The 17,933-nt window shown below is 37.6% G+C and overlaps 1 long non-coding RNA gene across 1 annotated transcript in view; it reads left to right on the top strand.

Moving 5' to 3' along the window:
* The first annotated feature begins 1,453 nt into the window (after positions 1-1,453).
* The window catches only part of LOC143406245 (uncharacterized), a 40,729-nt gene continuing 24,249 nt past the window's right edge, over positions 1,454-17,933 (top strand). Inside the window, exon 1 of the long non-coding RNA XR_013092183.2 lies at positions 1,454-1,522. This is a non-coding gene — a long non-coding RNA (uncharacterized LOC143406245). The remainder of the gene's footprint in view (positions 1,523-17,933) is intronic.

The following is a 17,933-nucleotide window of genomic DNA, read 5'->3' as shown; positions in this document are numbered from 1 at the left end:
AGGGGCCTCACACTGGTAGCTTGAAATCAGCCATAGTAGAAATCAGCAAATACTCTGAATAGGGACTTTTTTTGGGGGGGGTGGGTAAGGGGTACCAGGAACTGAACTCAGGGACACTTAACCATGGAGCCATATCCCCAGCCCTATTTTGTATTTTATTCAGAGACAGGGTCTCACTGAGTTGCTTAGCACCTCGATGTTGCTGAGGCTGGCTTTGAACTCACAATCACTGTCTCAGCATCCTGAGCCGGTGGGATTACAGGCATGTACCACTGCGTCCAGCCTGAATCAGGACATGTTATACATTTGACCAGTTGTTAAACATTTATCAGTGCATCTTTGTTCTTAGGCCATATTCTTTACAAGGCAGCTTGATCAACAAAATAGCATGCTTGAGCAAAAGAGGGAGAAAGAAAAATATGAAAGAGTATAAAAAGTAACGAAGCACCTGACCATAATACAAGTAGTTCTGATAACAGATAACCTAGAAAGTAACCAGTGTGTTGCCTCCCCTCCAACATAAGGGTTTCTGGGGGAAAGCCGGCAGCATATTCTTTCTCTGGCCATGCCTTCTCCACCAGGCAGGTTGTCTTAGTCCAGTTTGTGCTGCTTTAACATAACAACTGAGACTACTTCACTTCTAATGAACAAAAATGTACCAACTCGTGGTTCTGGAAGCTGGGAAGTCAAAGATTGAGGGGTCAGCACCTGACAAGGGCCTTCTTGTTGTGTCATGCCATGTTTGAAAGTAGAAGGACAAGAGACAGCAAAAAGAGAAAGGGAAAGGGAAAGGGCCCAATTGGCCCCTTGTCAAGACTCCACTCTTACAACAATCTGTCAATCTATTCATGAGGGTGGGGCACAGTGATCTAATCACTTCATAAAGGTCCCTTTCTTGATACTGTTACAATGGCAATTAAATTTCAACATGAGTTTTGAAGCACTGGACTTCTCCCTAAAAACCAGAATTGTGAACAATTCAATCACCTCTCTTCGGTTTCTCGAGAATCACTGTTTTGATCAGATAACACCCTTTGCCCATCATAAGTATAGATACATCCTAAACCAAATCTGCTAGAAAATATGACTTTGGACAAATTTATAGGAAACTCCAGTTCTAATGAAATAGGGAAAATAGTTGGGGAAGGACTGTGGAAAAAGAAAGAATGAATAGGAAATAAAGAATGGCACCTTGAAGTGAGTGAGGTGAGTCTGTGAGAGTTTGAACTTTTGCTATGAATAAGGCTTCCCTGATGTTTTGAAATCAAATCTGCATTCGCTCGCCCACAATTCTCCAAGTATCTCAATGAGAAAATAGCACACACAAGAAAAATTATAAAAAGCTTCTTTTATCATGTATGCAGCAAAGGAGAAAATTTCTGTACATCTAGGCTCAAAAACAGAAATTAATTTTTAATTCTAGTGTATCCTTCCCTTGGGAGAAGACCCACCCAGTGAATTTGCAAGCAGAAAAAAAAAAATCCAGTCAGTTGAAGGAGGAAAATATAAACAATAACAAGTGGTAAGTTATCTGTCATAAACATTTCCTGGGTCCTAAGAGTGGGAGAGAGAGGTGGGCAGCTTAATTAAAAAGGGTCCTTGCCGGTCCTCCCAGAATACCAATGTCCTCCCAGCTGCTCTGCTTAGTTTGCTATGGACCATTGTCTTTCTCCGTAAATCTAAATTAGCATCTGCAGCCACTCTCCTAGAAATAAAGACTTCAGCTCTGTGCTTCATTTTGAACACCCACTGGTCTCGAACTAAATTTAAATCGTGAATGGAGTATTATTTAAAGGTTGATAATCTTCATGCAACATCACTTCAGCAATGAAACTAAAACCCCTTGAACAGAATTCTGCTTTATAGCCAAGAGTGTCAAGCTTAGGTTCCAGTTTAGTAAAATTGCCTTGCATTTGCAACTTTAAATGTCTTTAGACATTTTCAATGTGCCATTGTAATCTATACAACACTGAGCTAAAGTGATTAGCTAATAAAACCTTGAGCTAATTTGTAGGTGGAGGGTGGATGACAGCATTTTATGGGAAGTTTCATGAGAAGTTCCCGGGCCCTGCCCAAATTGGGGGAGGTGAGAGAGAGTCTCTTCTCTTGTCATCTCTTATGTCAAGCAAAAAGCAACTCTTAGGAAGGAAACACTGATTTCCCTGAGAAAATTCAGTAGCCAAATGTGATCACCAATCCAGAATCACCCGTTAGGGAGCAATCCAAAATAACAGTTAGAGTTGGCAAGTTTTGGTTATTTATGTGACATCCAGAGGACACCTGCAGGGGCAGTTGCTTATATAGGATATAGTTGAGAAAGGGTGGGTAATCTTGTTATTAGATAATCAAATCTGCAGAGCCTAACCTAGAGATGGTGTACAATATCCTTTTCTCAATTGTGCCCACAAAAGAAGCAAGGCAGGTGCTTGTAGTGTTTAGGCCCAGAAGGCTGTTGGTCCTACAGACTCCTCAGCAAATGGCAAGCACCATGTGAGACTGTTGATGTTATTCAGCTCTTGTGAGACAGAGGAGAAAGAAGGAAATCTGGAGGGGGAAAAAACCCAGTCTGTCAACCTGTGGAAGACAAGAACTATCTAGAGGAATCAAAGAGGGTTCTATTTCGAGGTTTTTTTTTTTTTTTTTTTTCATTTGAAAATTTAGATAATGCAAATTGTATTAGTGCACAAATGAAAGGTAATATCCTTGAAGCAAGAAGCAAACATCTTAGCTCAAAGTAGACCTTGTGCTAAAAACAATGGGGCAGACAGAGAGGTTCACCTAACGTGTGTGCCAACCTGCTACCTAGTCCTGACATATGAGCCTAACATGGTTGGCTCAAAAGTCTCCTCCAATAATTCCTGCATAGTCCAGATTGGATATAAACTAGAATTGACTTTGTATCTAACACTTGTGAGTATCAAATATCCTAAAACTACATTGTATCAAAAATTGAAGAACTGATGTTCAATGTGGAAATTTCAAAAATATATGAAAAGTACATGCCTATAACACCAGTGGTTCTGGAGGGTGAGAAAGGATGATCACAAGTTAAAGGCCAGCTTCAGCAACTTAGTGAGGCCCTAAGCAACTTAGCAAGACCCTGTCTCAAAATATAATATTTTAAAAAGAGGGGGCTTGCTAGGGATGTGACTCAGTGATAAAGTGCCTCTGGGTTCAATCCCCAGTACCAAAAAACAAAACAAAAACAAAAAAACAGACAGACAAGTTCACTACTATTTCTACTTCAGTTGCATGTACAAGGTAGGAAGAAAGAAATATTGAAATTAATTGCTGTATTGCCTTCAGTGATATCATCTTTGATTTTCCCACCAAAGTAGCAGAGGAATGATCACTGTAATTGCAAAACAATACGTTGGACTCTATGAAGTTTAAAATACTTTCTTATGTGTTATGAAATCTCATAATAACCCTGTGAGAAAAGCAAGCTTATCCGAGCAGAAATAGTAGCATTAAGAAGAGGAAGCAGGATGTCCAACGAAGTTGCTTGAAACTGGATGACTTTGTTCTTTGTTTTTGTTTTTGTTTTTTTGTTTCCTGTAATGCCTGTACTAACTTTAAAAGATAACAGCTTTTTTCTAAGACCTGAAAAAAAAAAGGATAAAAAAGAAAGAAAGGAGGGGGATATAGGGAAGGAAGAGAGGGAGGAAGGTGGAAAGCTGCCTACCCAATTCTTCCTGTAATAGGATATCAGTCTTAATCCTAATTATATCCCCAAATACCCCTATCCAGTGCTATAAAGGTTAAGATCCACATAGTTCTTTTGATTCCCCAATAAGAATTACTCCACGCATTCTAAGTAATAATATTATTATCTCCAATCTCAGCTATAAAATTTTTTTCGTAAACTCAAACATGAAGACAGGGGAGCTTCAGAAAAAAAGAAAAAGGGTGGGTGGGGGGCAGTAGGAGCGCTGCCAAGCAGACAGTAAAAGTAAGAAAAGACAGAAAGAAGGCTGCAAGCCCTTTCTCCAGCACCCTCACAATCTTTCTCCACCAGGCATGCGTAGCTAAGTGGTAAGATTTCATTAAACACAAGCGTGTGTAAAAAGTGAGTGTACTGTGAGAACACCTCTCTCCAAGCCTAAGGAAGGGAAATCCCTCCCATTTCGTCCTCAGTTCAACTCCCCAGATCCCCACCCTCAGCCTATGAGTCACTTCGCAATTGCCCATGATATGCATCTGCACGGATCCCTTCTGCTCCAGCAGAGAATTTCAAGCTCCCGCCTGCCACAATGAAGGAGAAAATCGGTGCAACGATGTGTCCGGATGCTGAAAAGCTGGCAGCCAGCAAAAACAGTAGTGCATTTGACTAATTTTCTTTTCTAGGGCTTTTTACTGTAAAGAAAATCGGCCTCCTCAGATTAAGGGAAATTCAACATTTGCATCCCTTTCTCGAATTTGATCTCTTTGTTTCCATTTTCATGCGTCGTGGGAAGTTTCCTGTGAATACGTAAACACGCTTTGTGTGCATTTTAATCACTTTTTTCCCTCCTGTTTCCAGGCTCTAGACAGCCCCAGCCTTCTTGCTTACACACTAGTGGTTAGAGAAGAACACAACCAAGTTATAACCTTAAGTCTCTTTTTGTAAGAGGAAGTGGTGGGATAAATAAAAGGTTGGCATTTCCTAAAGTAGTGAACACTCCTATTCACTGACTAAGGAATGAGTCAACTGAAGTAGCAATTTAGAGTTTTGGAACCTGAATACCCACCTAAAAACTAATCTCTCCAGCCGGCACGGTGGCACACACCTATAATCCCAGCGGCTCAGGAGACTGAGGAAGAAGAATCAGGAGTTTGAAGCCAACCTCAGTAAATTAGCAAGGCCCTAGGCAACTCAGCAAGACTCTGTCTCTAAATAAAATACAAAGGGCTTTGGATGTGGCTCAGTGATTAAGCACCCTTATGTTAAAAAAAAAAAAAAAAAAAAAAAAAAAAAAAAAAAAAAGTCTTTTTTTCCTGATAATCCTGAATACTGTATCTTTGCTTTGCTTCTCAGCGAATCATCTTGGAAGTGTTGCCTATTAGTGTTTCTGCTTCCTCTCACCTGATTTATTAACCAACCATAATCCACCCTCCCTCCTTATTTCCTTGCTAGAAATTACCAACACAGAGGTCCATGATGACCTACTTATAAATACAATGCATGTTTCCTAGTGCTAATTTTTCTGAATTTCTCTAATATTTGAAGATGTATTCAACTCTCTCTCTCTTAAGAATACACTCTTCTTTCATTTTGCATGGCATCCTGCTCTCCTGATTCTCTCTCTATGTGTCAGACCATCAATTCTTAGTCTTCCATGTTCTCTTAAGAACAGGTGTTATGCTATTTTTTCCATTTCATCTTTGATGTTCTCCTTCATTCCCAAGTTTTCAACATTACCTCTACATAATTTTTACATCTATAACTCTACACTAGCCTTCCTTCCTAAATCCTTACATCTTCATCTGAAGAATACCACTAAGGTTCTTTCATGTCTTTTCATGTCTTGATAGCTCATTTCTTTTTAGCGCTGAATAAAATTCCATGGTATAGATATGCCATTTATTTATTTACTCACTCACCTACTGAAAGACAGCTTGGTTGCCTCCCCAGTTTGGCTATTATGAAGAAACCTGTCATAAACATCTATCTACAGATTTTTGTGTGGACATAGTTTTCAACACCTTTGGATAAATACCAAGCATATGATTGCTAGGTTATATAAGAATATATTTAGTTTTATAAGAAATTGCCAAACCATCTTCCACAGCAGCTATTTTTGCATTCCCACTGGCAATGAATGAGCCTTCCTGTTGCTTCTTGTCTTCACCAGTACTAGGTGATGTGTTTGGATTTCAGATATTTTGATAAGTATGTAGTTGGAGCTCACTGTTTTTTTTAAATTTGCATTTCCCCAATGATGTATGCAGGGGGACATCTTTTCATTTCTTATTGCCATCTGGATTTTTTTTTTCCACTATGCTATCTACCAGGCTGGCCTTAAACTTGCAATCCCCCTGCTTCAGCCTCCCAAGTAGCTGGAGGTACAGATGTGTGCCAACACACTTGGCTATGTATATCTTCTTTACATAGGGATGTCTGTTAAGATATTAGAAGTGTTTCTTAAAATATTAGACTTGTGGGGCATGATGATACACATCTGTAATCCTAGCCAATGGGGAAGTGGAGGAAGGAGGATCACAAGTTTTAGGCCAGCCTTGGCAACTCAGTAAGACCTTGTCTCAAAATAAAAAATAAAGCCAGGCTCAGTGGCACCTGTAATCCAGCATGAGCTACACCTTTCCTCTGCAACAAAGAAGTCTCTTACCTGAAGATCTTTCAAGACCTTACATGAAGCAGATGCCTCACAAGATGATATTTTTTCCTCCAGACTCATCATCAGTTCTCCTTATAGTTTCCAAGCCAATAAGAAACTCACTCAACCAACTCACTGTTGGCTGAGTGGGGAAATCCAGTCACCACTCCAGAAGGAAATACTTTATTCACTGAGAATGTATCACTGGCTTATAAGTTCTGAAGGGAATGAATAGGATATATGTGCAAGTGGATTTTGAAGGTTAAGGTGGGGAGGCAGTATATAACCCTAAACGGCAAAGAGTGTTGACTCCACAGTTTGGCTATTATGACATTGGAGTTCTCAACCATGACTCAGGATTGGTGTCTTGGCAAGATTACCTGGATTCAGTCCTACTATGGAGTCAGGAAGCCTCCTTGAAAATAGTCACAATCATAGCCTATAGTAATAAAGTTAGATGTGCTGGAATTGCCTCAGCAGAGTATTGGAGAAGGATTTGACAGGCTCATAGAAGTAGGGGAGAAAATTCATCTTGACTAGGTTTGCAGGAAGGCCCAGAGGATGCTGCTATTACTAATATAATAAAGAATAAACTTTCTATGGAAGGGTAGCCAGTTATATCTTTAAGAATTTCAGCCAGGTGTGGTGACGCATGCCTATAATCCCAGCGATTTGGGAGGCTGAGACAGGATAGTCTGAGTTCAAAGCCAGCCTCAGTAACTGCAAAGTGCTAAGCAACTCAGTGAGACCCTGTCTTTAAATAAAATACAAAATAGGGCTGGGGATGTGACTCACTGGTTGATTACCCCTGATTTCAATCCCCAATACCAAAAAAAAAAAAAGTTAAGAATTTCAATGATAGATCTTCTCCATGGCCAGACTAGATAGAAGGAAATGATACATGATGAAACTCACTTCCATTATGTCAGTGAGTATGACAGAATTCCAAAAATGTAGAGACCAGATTGTAAGACTCAACAGTCAGACACATGGTGGGAGTGATTACTATAACAGGGAATGAATCTAGAATGGCAATCAGGTTACCTGGACTATGATGTTCTTAGGGATAAGCCAGATAGGCAGCTGACTATAGAAAAAAATCAATGGCTGATCAATAGAAGGCTGATATCAGATACCCACAGTTACACATCACAATTATTCTACCAGCTGGAAGATCTCATCCAGTTCTTAGACAAAGAAGCAATTTGAGAAGAGAATGGCCTCCTTTAAAGAAAGCATATTGTATATGCTGCTCCAGAAAGTATATACAATAAAGTCCCCTAAATACATTCCTGAAATGACCTACGGCCACATCATACAGTAAATTTTGTGGTAGGGAAAGAGGAGGACTCTAGCGTTTCAAGAACTTTTAGTTATACTACGAGGCCAACACTAATAGAGTCCTGAGATGCCGTCAGTCCCTGAGGCCTCAGTGAGAGGAGGGCCTTTGAGGGTCAGACGAGTCCTGACCAAACTGAGTCCATAGACTAAATCTGTTATTTCCCAATTGTTGAGTGTAGAAATGGGATTTATATACTTAGCAACTAACAAACACTCACATGGTCCCCTGGAGTCTGCAATTGGAACGTTATGAAAGGCCAAAGATAAGGTTTTGAAACTACCCTTACCCCTCTAGGATACTAAATCAGAAGCAATATCACACTCTGTGAGAATAGACGCTTTGTGCTTCAATCAAGACCTAAAAGACATAGGTATTGTGGTCTTTGTCATTTTGCTACCCAGTTAACATCATTATAGATGATGGCAGGTCACCATTAAATTACCAAATGAAAGCCACAATTATGTGTCTGTATCAGATGTGGTATGTTTACAAGAACTGATAGAATCGCTTGATCCAGTGGTGACATTTGGTATGTAGATGTTAATCTGGTAAGCATGTTCTTTTAAATCCCAACAAATAATGAAAATCAAAGTCATGCACATTTGTTTGGAAAGGACAGCAGTAAACATTCACTGTCTCATCCCAGGCCTTTATTATTTCTCCTGTTCTCTGTCAAAATCTAGTACAAAGAGACATGAATCATCTTGGCATTCTACAGAACATTATGTTGTTCTCCTATATTGATGACTAATGAACAGGAAGTAGTAAGTAGTTGTATTGCCACAGCAAGACAATCTATTCAGTGAGTCATAGATAAACTACAGATATTTGGGACTTCTCACATATTTTGAAGATTTTTAGGGCGGCAATGGTCTGGAAATGTTGGGACATGTCCTTGTGTACTCTAAGATGAAGGACAAATCATTGTACCTTGCAACTTTGCTGCTAATTAAATGTCACAACATTTGGTGGTGGCTACAACCATTGCTCTCAGTTCCTTGCACAGAATACCCTATTACTTTCCATTCCTGTACTTATAGGCCAACTTCCTATTGCCAACACTACACTTTTTGCTTGAGGGATCTCTTTCCGGAGGCCAGCATACAGAGAAGGCCAGAAGTGCCAGGTAATTAACATTTCCCAAGAGTAACCTTCAACTAGTGACTAATAAGATTTAGGGGATACTCCCGTAGCTCTTAACTGGAATAAATTCTAAGCCCTGCATTTTCCCAAATCTACAAGACTTCTCTAATAAGATTATTTCAGTTGCCCTCAGTGGTAACTTTCTTGAGAATTTAATCTTCATGGGATGTAACTCACAGAATGCTTAGGAATTTGTAGCTGCAAACACCTATATTAAAAATGAGGAAGATCTTAAATCAATAGCCTAAGCATCCACCTTAAGAAACTAGAAAAAGAGTGCAAACTAAAGTCCTAAGCAAGCAAAAGAAAGGAAGTAATAAATGTTAGATAGAAATAAATGAATGAGGGAATAGAAAAACAATATGTAAAATCAACAAAACATAAACTTTCTTCTTGGAAAAGATTAATAAAATTGACAAAACTTTAGGAAAAAAAAGGAATTACTGAAACATGGCATAAAGAGGAAACTTGCTACCAACCTTACAAAACTAAGAAGGATTTTAAGAGAATACTATGAACAAATGTGTACCAACAAATTAGAGAACTTAAATGAAATCTACAGCCTCTTAGGAGGAATATTTCAATTTAAAAAAATAGGCTGAACAGACCTATAAGAAATAAAATCATTGGATTAGTAATTTTAAAACTTCCCACAAAGAAAAGCCCAGATCTACAAGGCTTCCCAGTTGAACTCTACCAAGTATTTAGAAGAGAATTAATACCAATCCTTCAAAATATATTCCAAAAAATGTAGGAGAGAACATTTCCTATTTTATTGCATGAGGTCAGCATTATCATGACACCAAAACTAGACAATTAAGAAACTTATTATTATAGATATAAAAATCCTCAATAAAATACTAGTATACTGATACCAAAACACATAAAAAGAGATAATACAACATGACCAAATGAGATCTATTCTGGGAATACAAGGCTGTTTAATGTCTGAAAAAAAATCAATTACTGTGATGCCCAATGTTAATAGGATAAAAAACAAAACCAGGTCTGGGAGCATAGCTCAGTGGTGTAGTACATGCTTAGCCTATGTGAAGTCCTGGGTTCAATCCCCAGCACCAAAATAATTTTTAAAATAAGAAAATTACCCTCATTACCCTCTTCCTAACCACCATCTCAATAACAGCAGAAAATGCATTTGACAAAAATCTTATCACCCTTTCATAATAAACATACTCAACAAACTTGGCAGAAAAGGGAATTCTCTTAAACTGATGAAGAGTATCTATGAAAAAACTACAGTTACCAGAACACTTACTGTGAATGATTGAATGTTTTTCCCTTTAAGATCATGAACAAGACAGCAATGTTTACTTCTGTCACTTCTATTCATCAAGTACTGGAGGGTTTAGCCAGGGCAATTAGGCAAGAAAAAGTAATAAAATGTGTTCAAATTGAAAAAGAAGAAGAAAATTCTATTTGAAGTTTATATGATTTTATATATAGAAAATCAGAGCAAATAAGAAATTATTTAAAATAGCAAAGTTTAAGATTGCATAATATAGGAGCTGGGGATGTGGCTCAAGCGGTAGTGTGCTCGCCTGGCATGCATGCGGCCCGGGTTCCATCCTCAGCACCACATACAAAGATGTTGTGTCCGCCGAAAACTAGAAAATAAATATTAAAAAATTCTCTCTCTCTCTCTCTCTCTCTCTCTCTCTCTCTCTCTCTCTCTTTAAAAAAAGATTGCATAATATAAAATCAATATATAAAAATCAACTATAATTCTGTATTCTAGCAATGAAGAATATGAAAATAACATTATTAATTCCATTTACAACAGCATCAAAAAATGCTTAGAAATAAATCTAGAAGAAGTACAAGACATGCACACTGAAAACTGAAAAGCTTTATTAAAAAATTAAAAATTAAATGGGGGACATTTCATAGGTCAGAGAACTTATTATGCTAAAATGGCCATATTTCTTAAATGTATATACATATTTGGGAAAATATGTATTAAAATCCCAGTCAGATATTTTGTAAAAATTGTTAAAAATGATTCTAAAATTCAGCGGAAATGCAAGAACTCCAGAATAGAAAATATAATAATTTGGAAAAAGAACAAAATTGGAGGACTCACACTTCTGTTTCAAAACTTGTCATCATAGGGGTTGGGGATGTATCTCAGTGGTAGAGTGTGTATTTAGCATGTGTGGCCCTCAGGTTCAATCCTCAGCATGCACGCATGTGCACACATACACACATACTTATAATAAAGCTACAGTAATAAAGATAGTATGGTTCTATAAGACTAGACATATATATTGATTGGATAGAATAGAGATTCTAGAAATAAACCCTCACATATAAACTAAATAACTTTTTATCAAGGGTCTAAGAACATGTAATGTGGAAAAAAGAATCTCCAACAAATGGTGTTGGAACAACTGGATATTCAAAGGAATGAATTTGGACCCATACTTCATGCCATACACAATCATGAGCTCAAAATCAATCGTAGATATAAATGTACAGGCCTAAAAATACAAAGTCCTTAGGAGAAAACTTATGAGAAGATCTTCATGACCTTGTAATAGGCAATGAGTTTTTAGCTACCACACCAAAAGCCCAAGTAATTTTGTTCTTCAAATGTTACCATCAAAACAAATGAAAAGACAATTGTGATGGTTAATTTTTTGTGTGATTCTGCTAGGACATGGTATTCTGTTCAAGCATCAATCTAGATGTCTCTGCAAAGGTATTTTTTAGATGTGATTGATATTTAAATTAGTAGACTCTCTATAAAACAGATTTCCCCGTTCATTTTGTGGATGGACTTCATCCAATCAATTGAAGACGATCTTAACAAAAGACACATACAAAGAGAGTGAAGGAATTCTGTCTCCAAACAGCCTTCTTACTCAAGACTGGAGCATCAGCTCCTGACAGGATTTTGAGCCTGATAGACAGCTCTACAGATTCCAGACTTGCCTGCCCCAGAATGATGAGAGCTAATTCCTTGGAATCTCTAAATCTGGCATGGTGGCACACTTCTGTGGTCCCAGCTACTCAAGAAGCTGAGGCACGAGGACCATGTGAGCCCAGGTCTCAAAACGAACCTGGACAACACAGTGAGACCCTGCCTCAAAAAGAACAACATTGTTCTCTCTAATGTGTGGGTGCGAACACACTAGGGGGTGAAGGTATTGAAGTTCAATGGAATACCTTTGAACAAAGGGGAATGAAGGGATGGGAGGGGAGATGGGAATAGGAAAAACAGTAGAATAAATCAGACATAACTTTCTTATGCTCATATACGAATATACTACAGTGAAACTCCACATTGTATACATTCACAAGACCGGGATCCTAATTAGAGTAAGTTATACTCCATGTATGTATAATATGTCAAAATACACTCCACTGTCATGTATATCTAAAAAGAACAAATTAAAAAAAAATAACAACATCAATAAATTTCTCCATAAATATGTTTTTCTTCTTTCATTTTGTGGAAGATTCTGATGGATACATCAACCTATGAAATGCAAGAAAAGTATTTTAAAATCATTTATTTAACATGTTTGGCTAGAATGTATTTAAAACTCTTAAAATTCAACAATAAAAAGACTACCCTAATTTTTTAAATGAGCAAAGGATTAAATATACATTTCTCCACAGAATATACCTGACTGGTCAGTAAGGACAGGAAAAGATGCACATTATTGTTAGTCATTAGAAAAATGCAAAGCAAAACAGGCATAAAATACTACTTCACATTCACTAGGATGAGAAAATTCAAGAAGTCAGACAAAAACCAGCCACTATGACAAGCACCTGTAGTCCTAGATACCCAAGAGTGTGAGGTGGCAGGATCACTGGAACCCAGAAAGTTAAAGCTAGCCTAGGCAAAATAGCAAGATTCTGTCTCAAAAATAAAAAAAAAAAAAAGTCAGACAAAAAAAAATGTTGGTAAGTTTGTGGGAAAATTGTAGAATTCATATCATTGGTAGAAATGTAAAATATTGCAGTCACTTTGGAAAATCATTTGGCAGTTGACTTTTAATGGTAAACATAGATTTATCATGTAACCAAGTAATTCCTTCCCAATGTATATACATACAAGAAGTAAAAACATGGCAAACACAAAACTTTGTAAGTGAATACTCATAGCAGCATTATTCCTGTTAGTGAATAAATGGAAGCAACCCAAATATCCACCAATAAGTAAATGGATGAACAATATATGCTGTGCCCATGTGATAGAATATTCGACAATAAAAAAAAAATGCATTTCCAGTACATGCTATAATCTGGATGAACCTTGAAAACATTGTGCTGGCTGTGGTAGTGCATAACTGTAATTCCAGCTACTCTGAGGCAGAAGAATCACAAGTGCAAGGTCAGCCTTAGCCACTTAGCAAGGCCCTAAGCCACTTAGAGAAACACTGTAATCTAAATAAAATAATAAAAAGGAGCTGGGAATGTAGCTCAGTGAAAGCACTCCTGGGTTCAATCTCAAGTACAAGAAATAAAGAGAAAGGGAGGGAAGAAGGGAGAGAAGGAGGGAGGGAGATGGGGAGGAAGGAAGAAAGAAATGCTAAGTGAAGGAAGGCAGTAGTAAAAGACCAAATAATGCATGATTCTATTTATTTGACAGGGGTTGGGGATATGCCTCAGCACTAGAGTACATGCTTAGGAAGCACAAGGTCCTGACTTCCATTCCCAAAACCAAAAAGAAAAAAAATCATTTATATGACATATTCATAATAGTCATATTAATAGAGACAGAGTTGAAGAGTGGTTGCCAAGGACCAGGATGAACAGCAGAGGGAGAAGTGTGAGGAATGAAGAATGACTGCTAGTAAGCATCAAGTTTCTTTTGGGGATGACGATAACATTCTAAAATTAGATTATAATGACCTCAGGCCATCTTTCTTGCCATCTAACTTCATAAATAGCCCTGCTTGTGTTTTTGCTGCAGTTTATTCCCACCCCTACTTCGACTTTGACTTCTCTTGCTTCTTCTACTTTGGCCTGACAAGCCAAGCCCTAAGCACAATAACAAGTTCCCAATATCCTTGAATCAGAAATATTAGCAACTCTAAGAACCACCACTTTGCCAGAGCCCTCCAAACCAGTCCCAACTCCTGTGGCCGAACCTGTGGATACAGATATTTGGAACTGGGGATATGTTTTTTCACTCTATCTATGGATAGGTTCTGTGTGGATCACAGAAATCCTAAACAACCGAGATGTGGCTACAATCTTACTAAGAGTTAAGGTATAGACGCCTGGGTGTAGAGTTTTTGTTGTTGTTGTTTTTGCATCTTAATTACAGGGAACTCTGAGGGTGGGAAACCAGAGGAAGAGCAGGTACTTCACTAGCCTGGAAAGATGGCTGTCATGACAACAGCCATCTGTATACTGTGTGCAGTTTTCCAGAAAGCGTGCTTTGAAGCAGTGTGAGCTGGAATTTCTTTTTGAATACCCAAAATGGCACATCCATCCATCATCCCTCCTAATAGATGAGCTTACACAATAAGAGACACAGTTCTAGTTTCTAGAACTGTGAAAATTTTGTGAAAGTTTCTTACAGCATATAAGGAACAGGGACTTGTTCTCTAACTAGGCCTTGTTCCACATGGTAATAAATATATTTTCTGTGTTTCTTAATCTACATCCCCACTTCAAACACGGAACAAGATAACAGTGGTTGACACTCAAAGTGGAATGATGTAGGCTAGCAAGAGGATGACTTTTAGCCATTTTCTCTTTTTCTGCTAGCCACCCTAATATTGACTGCAATATCTGTTAAACAGCTAATGGACAAAAGAGAGGAAGGGACAAGGACATCAACTTGCAAAAACTAAAAGAGAGAGAGAGAGAGAGAGAGAGAGAGGCAATTGACTGAACTTACAAGAGCCAAGGAATGAGTTCTGTGCCACCTCACCATCTATGGCATTCAACATAGAACACTGATTTCTGGAATCAAAATTGGGAAATTGGTGCTGGCTCTGGTAGGGCTGAGCAGTACTAGCAAGACAAGAAGTATCTGGGGGACCTGAATAGTTAAGAGAGTTTTGAAAATTAAAAAATAAAAATAAAAAAGTAAATTTCTCCTTGAAAATATAAGTTGCTAGCCGGGCATGATGGTGCACACCTGTAATATCAGCTTCTCAAAAAACTGAGGCCAGCTTGGGAAACTTATAAAGACCCTGTCTCATAATCAAAAATAAAAGGGCTGGGGATATAGTTTAATGGTAGAGGACCCCTGAGTTCAATCCCCTATACCACAGAAAGGGAAAAAAAACTGTCTGAAAAAAAAATAGCATGAGGTAAATGCAAAAGTGTGAGGGAAGGTAATGTAGAATTATGGAGCTCCACTCTGGCTCCGCTTGTAGTTCAGCCCCAGATAACTATCCCTGTATAAATATTAACACCCCATATCAATGAGTTGTTGTCTCTCCCTCTGGAGAGAGCCCACATTTTCCCTTGAATGCATATTCTCCACTTTACCCCAAAGGCATCTATCTTGAGTTTGCTCCAATTCTATCTTGTATATGTATCTACTTTCCTAATAAAAATCTTTCTATGCCTTTGACTGACTTGTGCTGAAATTATTTTCTGTCACATATGACAGAACCCCTCTGATCCAGAGTCAAGCTCCTCCTTCTCTACAGGAACTCCTCCAACCCTTCTTTGGAGACATCTCTTCTCTTGTGACAAACCCAGAGGCTTTTAGCAAATATGAAAATTGCCTATCTTGCACCAAAAGGAGATAATACGTCAAATGTCAGGATGGAGATGTAATTCCTCAGAAGTCAGCCGAGAGTAAGGAGAGCAGGCTTTTTGCTTTTTTTTTTTTTTTCTTATTTTATTCTTTTTGTGCTTTTAAAGACCTCTAAATCCAGACAGTACCTGAAGTCCCCAAAACAGAAATACTTGATTAAAAAAACAGTTTACATGTCTTTACATGCACAGAATTTTGGAAACAGTCAGATTAAAAACAGAATGTGGGGCTGAGGGCATGGCTCACTGGTTGCACACTTGCCTACCATGTGTGAAGCCCCAAGACTGATGCCCACCACTGCAAAAACAAGCAAACAAAACCCCAGAATGTGTTCCAAAATGCTTCAAAACCAACTGATTAGAAGTACAACACACTTTCCCTCCTAAATCTACAGTTCAAGTTCCCAGAGGTATTCTAGAAATTCTACTTAAATCATAGGCAGTTGAAAATCTGAATCATCCAGATGTTGAATACTAAGTCTCAAGTTTTTGGAGTCATAAGTCACAGTAACCTTAGAAGGTAGGGATCAGAGGAAGGTCAGCTTTTGAAGTAGTCCATAAATAGAGTTCTTCTTGTGGCAAGATAGATAGACAGACAGATAGATAGATATGATAGATTAGGTAGGCAGATAGGCGGACAAATGTGTGGAGGGGTATAAATGCTATCCAAATCCCAATCTGACATATACGAGCCTGAATCATCTTTTCCATTTTATTTGTAATTTTAAAAAATTTAATGGCACTTTAAATACAATTTCACATTCAGTTACCTTTTTCTATCTCAATCCTATGTCTTTTCTAAACCTAAAATGTTCCAGTAGCACTTTTCCCTATGGCCCAGAAACCTCATGATAAAAAGCAAGACTAATAATAATAACAAAAAGAAAAAAACAAACACACATATCACCCTGTAAACATAAGAAATCATCAGCTTTAATGTACCTTTTCCTCACAGAGGTTTTTACTGCCGTGTCCTTTATCATGTCTCCCTTGAGAAACGGTTTCTGTCAACTCGAGACCACTCATTTGAACTTAATGAAGTGCTTAATCCTGGTGTTAGGGTGTACCCCAAGTCTCTGTCACAGAAAACAAACTTACAATTTGATGCTCTTCAACAATAAATCCTCTCAACAAAATTGTGGCGCCACTTTACATTTTAGACTTGCATAAGATTCTCTACATAATGCCTTTATAACCCTATGGGCATAAGATTTTGGATTTCTTTTTTCAGTGCTAGGGACTGAATACAGGGCCTTGTTCATACTAAGCACATGCTATGCCACTGAGCTACACCCCCAGACCCTAGAGTCTGGAATTTGATGCAATATCTAGAAGACCAAAAGAGAAGTTTGTGTTTTGAGTTCTACTTTGTTATAATTCTCTCTCTGTCTAGGTGTTTTGTTTTGTTTTTATCAGAACCCTTGCTCAGTTATGCACATGTCCTAATATGGATGAGGCCTCAGCCTCTCAAGTCAATGGTATTACAATTGTGTGCCACAGTGCCCAGCTTGTTTTCCATTTTAAAAAAAAGAAAATATTAGTTGTAAATATTTGCTGACTAGTAGAAACAAGTGACTTAATTCTGCGTAGCAAGACACAATTCCATAACCAAAGATGATATAAACTATGTACAATCATCTTGTCCACTCATATTGGTAAGAAGAAATTAATATGAACCAAGCAATGAAAGTGTAAATAAAATTTCCAGGACAAGTCCGTGGTTCATGTTCTTAAAAACTTTGTGATATTGGAAAATTTCCACTTTGAATCAAAGTTTTTTCAGGGTGGAGATTGTCATTTTATTAACTGAGTAACAATTAGGAAATCATTCAAACCTATCTATGTCTTAGTTTTCATTTCTCTGAAAAGAAAAAAAAAAAAAAGAATGACATTTGTATTTGAGTATCTTAAAATCAACAGAGGAAACACCCCCGGAAATATATCCCCTGAGTTTGTAGTCCATTCTGATACTTCGCGTCAGTAAATGACTTTAGAAAAGTTATTCCAATGCAATGCTTCATTTTTTTTTCATTTTAAAATAAAAATGATAATATGTAAACATTTAGTGATATTATAAAGTTTAAATTGATGAATTATATAAAATAACTAGAATAAGACTAGGCACAAAACAATAATTAAATTGCCATCAAAGCAAGACCACTTTATTTTAGAGTAACCAGAGGATAATAAGGTTTTAACTGGTTTTCTTAATTCTTTGTGGTCACACATTTCTAAGAAATTTACAATTATTTCTCTTATATTTTTGAATATTATTTCTAAGAAAATATTAAATTAAAATGCAATGAGGCTAAGAGAAAAAATGTTGAACTGAGAATCAGGTTATGGGGTTCCTTATAGTTTGTCACCAACTGATTGTG

This window comes from Callospermophilus lateralis, chromosome 8 (assembly GCF_048772815.1).
Source record: "Callospermophilus lateralis isolate mCalLat2 chromosome 8, mCalLat2.hap1, whole genome shotgun sequence".
Classification (NCBI taxonomy): domain Eukaryota; kingdom Metazoa; phylum Chordata; class Mammalia; order Rodentia; family Sciuridae; genus Callospermophilus; species Callospermophilus lateralis.
The sequence above is the reverse complement of the archived record's forward strand: the minus strand, read 5'-3'. Positions and strand labels throughout refer to the sequence as shown.